Raw genomic sequence first — 5,000 nt, forward strand, 5'->3', positions numbered from 1 at the left:
CCTCATTGTTGATGATTATGATTATGATTATGATTGTGTTATAATATTTATTACATCCATTTAGAAATCACTGCTGATCCTTACAATCTGATTGGCTCTCAGCAGTGCGATTTATTCGCACATCGCGCTATTTTTTGCTCTAAATCGCACCATTTCCCCAGCTAATGAGAAAGGAACACTAAAACAAAACAGCCAATCAGATTTCAAGGCTTGTTTAAGGTAACCAATCAAATTGCAGGAAAATGAAAGACAAAGAAAACCAGTGTATGGCGCAATTTGCAACTTTTGTTACCAACTGCATCAATAACATGTTGGTACCGACTGTAATCCTAATTTTAGCTATAAATAATGATTGTATGATTTCTAAATAGATGGATAATAAAGATTTCTAAATGGATGTAATAAAGTGCGCTGCGCGCTCGTTCGATTTTGAAATCACACGTATGATTTCAGACCAAATTGCACTCCACTCAGTTCAATTACCATTATAAATTCTTTAGTCTGAAATGCTAGTAATCCACCCCACTTACCCCGGCTAGCTAAAAACAGCCCGGCGATGAACGTGTGATAGCTTCGAAAGCGACCAGTTTTCTTTTTACTAGGCCGTCTTGACAGCCAACAAGCTCTTTTTGGCCTGATTTAGCTATGTAAGTTAGAAAATCAATCAACTATTAAAGCAAAAAAAGACAGACCAATCTTATCCAGCAGGCCATACAATCATTTGGAAGTATTTTGTAGACAAATGGCAAGTTAGCTTACACTGAACTACAACTGACCTCATGTAGGCGGGTTGTTCCAGTTTACAGGTTATCTTTCTCCGTTAAATTATATATATGATCTTTTAATTGTAGCTCATTCATTTACATGTGGATAATTATGGTCCGACCATTATAAGCGCAACTTTCAAATTTCACGAAACGTGAACAACCGCAGTCTTATTGACACCCAAAAACATTTAACCTTAAATTCAACAAAGAAAACCTAGTTAGAGAGTCATATAATGTTCCCCCTTTCAACTCAGAATCGGCCGGCTCTGCTAGCAAGAGAGATAAAAGTGGGAAGGAAGCGCGCAAGCACTGACATTGCCAATCTAGTATTAAACCGAAACAATCCACGCTTTAATTTAGCTGAAAATAGAGGTTCATTTTGTTAATCATTAAATATCGAAAAGAATAGCGGAGGCTTACACACGAACACAAGTAAATCAACCATGTTAGGATTTTAACTTCTTTTCCAAATCAGTAAACCACAACACGGCAACTAAAACGTAAACAAAAAAATGCTGAAAAAAGGATTTCATTTATACATAGTAAATATATGAAGATAGGTACAAAACATGACGTGTTTTTTTGTTTTGTTTTTGTTCACTGTTTTGGCTCTGACCATGTGCAAACCGCACCCTTTTTCTAAATGACAGCCAATCACAAGTTTCGATTGATTTATTCAAAACTCAGATGCGCATGGTCACGGTCAAGTTATCATGAAGTGCGACTTCACTGCAGCTCTCGCCTTTGACGCGTTTTCGGGGTTTCCTAAGCAGTACATCTATGATTTATATAAGAGATTTCGATTAATCTGAGCATTGAGTACGATTCGTTTTTCCAGCACATGTAACGGTAGCCTCGCAGCTCCTACAAGGTCTCACCTGATTGGAGACCACCCTTGAGGTTTAACAAAAGAACAAATAACAGAAACAATGGCCCTTTTGTTTTAGGCCTAGGGTCCATTGTTTCTGTTATTTGTTCTTTTGTTAAACCTCAAGGGTGGTCTCCAATCAGGTGAGACCTTGTAAGAGCTGCGAGGTGACCCTAGAAGTGTTAAGCAAACAGCTCTGCGTGGATGGAATCTCAAAAGCGGATGATTTGAAAAGATCCGATAATAAGAGCTGCGAGGTGACCCACATGTAATAGGCAGACAGTTTTGCTGCTGATAAAAAAAAAAAAGAAAAGAAACATGCAAACAAGTAAATACGAACATCCTATTTCTTTCTAGTTTTATTGTTTGTTTTTTTTTGGTTGGCTTTTGCGCTTCAGCGTTAGGGACGCTTCTCTTGCAAAGAAACGGCAGAGTGGCCGGGATCAACCGCCATCGCTCCTGCGGCCCAAGCGAAAAGGTCATTGGGCAGATTAGAGCACTAGAATAGTTGCTCGTTTGTTGCGTTACATATTTAAAATTTGCTTTTCATGTAATCACAGAAAACCAGATTCTTAATGAAGATTCCAAAATTTGAAAAATTGTGAATATCAAAGACAGTAATAAAGGGGCGAAAAATTTTCTTCTGGAAATAAATTCATGTTATTCAAAAAAACTGAATTCAACAACTGAAATTTTTCAGCTTCACCACAAAACAGACAAGATATATATACACATCATTCGGATTATTTCGCCTGGTTTAGGCAGAGCAGGGGATAAGAAAAAGCTGCTAAATTTCCTTTAAGAAACTCAGTTGGGAGCAGGTCAGTTTGTTAGGATTGTATGTTTTTCAGTGAAAGGACTGATGAATGAAATATACGTATTTATTATATGGAGGAGAGTGTTTTACTGGGAACTAAACCAATCGTAGATTCCATACGCCACTTCATCCGGGACCCGAGTGGCGTATTTTCCGTATGTCACCTTTGTGAGTGTCGTATCGTTCAATGACGTCACGATTTCCGCCTTTTGCTTTTGTTGAATTGGTTTCTCGCGTCGCGTTTGTTGTTTAGAATAAAAGCATGGCGAGCACTAAAACACTCTCCTCCATATAATAAAAAGAACATTACACGTTGGCTCGCAGATATGAATTTTATGTTCGAGTGGCAAGAACAATATCTCGCTCGTTCGCTTCGCTCACCCGTGAGATATTGTTCCTGCCACCCGAATATAAACTTCATATCTTCTCGCCACCGTGTAATATCCTCTATATATTAAAGAGCGGGTTATAGACGAAAGGATAGAGGTGATCCTCGCACTCGCAGAGGTCGTGAGTTCGATTCCTGTTGAAGCCACCGGAACTTTCAGATGGTTTTAAAACAGATAATTACTTAATTTTTGGCCAGATAATTTATCTTTCGTCTATAACCCGCACTTGAAATATATCCATTTACTTCAAGATATTTTTCAGTTATCATTTATTTATTTCATGATTTCACCTATTTTCTCCACACCTATGATCAACGGCTCATTTATGTGCTTCCACACGTGGAGTGTTGGGGAATTAGGTGAGTGTGTTGTGTAGAAAACAAATCTCCCGAAATGTTTTTCGCTGATGGCAAATTGTTTTATTCTCGATCGACACTTCCTAAAAGTTCCTTCTGCTCTCCTTAAAAACTACATATTAATATTTATTTACTTTTTCGTCAATATTTGTTTTGCATAAAGCAGGCTAGCAAAATCTGTACCTTGCTTTGTTCGCATGTTTGAGCGTTAAAATATAATTTTTGGGCGTATGTTCCTGATAGCAAAAGTCGCATATTTTAACGTCCCCCATCCAGATACTAACCCCGCTGGAAAGGGGAAAAAACTTTAGTAACATTGGTCTTGGAAAGGTGTCAGAAGCTCAGAGTACACGCTTAAGCTTGTGGTGAAAAAGAAGTTGTAAATGATCAACATATCGGCTTTGAAGCCAAATGTTTCTCGATTTCCTGTTATTTTCTTCAATCGTTCTGGGCTTAGTATTTTACTGAACGACATGTCTTCTTAGAGGGTATATAGCAAAGATGTCTACCATGGCACCGTAATGATTTACGATACCAAACAATGTCGTGTACTATTAGAGCTACATATTGTGCAAGGACTTGAACCTCCTGGAAAAAACAAAACGACGCTCAGTTGACAGTTATGGAAAAAAAACACTGTCAAGTTACTGCACTACCACACGCAATGCGTTCTTACTTTAAAAATATCCCGTATCTCCTCAATTCTACCCCCCCCCCCGCACCCCCACCTCCAGACTACACATCCCGAATCCCCACAATTTTTTTACCGACTCATCCCGTATCCTGATCGCTTCTCGGGCTTTTGGCTAAGATTAGTTTCTTGGCCAAGGACTACGGTCAAGTACTATTGTACAACGTACGGTACTTTTTCAGTGCCGTAAGGGGCAGGCACAGAACAGTTTCGGCTGTTTGTCTGTTCTCTCGAAAACGATGACAAGGGTTTTTTGGGTTTTTTGTTCAGCTCGAGTGTAGAATCAGGACGAACTGTTGTAGTTTCTGATAACTATTTACTACTTGTAGCTTTTGATGAATTTTGAATCGATGATAGAGAGAGTTTCAGCGATCTCAATCCGGACTGGACTACTGGATTTAAGGATTTTTCTTAACGAGATTTCAAGTTATTGTGGAACGTTTGGTACCAAGTTACTGAAATCAAGATTATGGAATTGTAAAATTAGAACTTTGGACTGGACCATAGAACACGCAATTACGGAATTTTTCAGCATTGAGAGAAATAGAGCACGGATGTTGTCTTCTTGTCTTCGCCACGGCAAATTTATACAGTTTGCAAGGAACTAAACCAAGATTACAGAACCAGACGTCAATTACAGGGCCCGGTTGTTCGAGAGCTAATTACCTTAATCCAGGATTAGCGTAAAATTTTGTTTTATGTTTTCAACTTTTTGGTCACAGTTTCCTTTGCTTATTTTTGTTTTTCAAGATTGACTTCTTCTAATGTAAAGTTTTTCTGAATATCAGCCTTGAACAGCATTTGGGAGTAGAGGATAAAACTCGTTTTAAAACCCAGTTTCTGAACAACTGGCCCAGGATGATAAGTTGTTGAACTGTGATTTGTAATAAGTTTTTCGGATGATTTAAGGCTGATCCTGTAATTTTTGGATGAAAGGAGTTAACGAAGCAAGTAAAACTGTAGGATTTGAATTAAGTCTCCTTCCAAAAAATAAATAAATAAAAGATCCCGTATCCTGATAACCTGCTAATAGGGCTTCGTTGTTTGCATTTGCAAATTTAGTAACATTAGTAATGAGTTTTTACAACAAAAAACTTTAAGTTATATTACAG

At 38.1% G+C, this 5,000-nt stretch overlaps 1 pseudogene; it reads right to left on the reverse strand.

Annotated features, from left to right (window-relative positions):
• Nucleotides 1-5,000, reverse strand: part of LOC138013565 (uncharacterized) — a 22,520-nt pseudogene that overhangs the window by 688 nt on the left and 16,832 nt on the right.

The sequence above is a fragment of the Montipora capricornis genome, chromosome 8, assembly GCF_036669925.1.
Source record: "Montipora capricornis isolate CH-2021 chromosome 8, ASM3666992v2, whole genome shotgun sequence".
NCBI lineage: Eukaryota > Metazoa > Cnidaria > Anthozoa > Scleractinia > Acroporidae > Montipora > Montipora capricornis.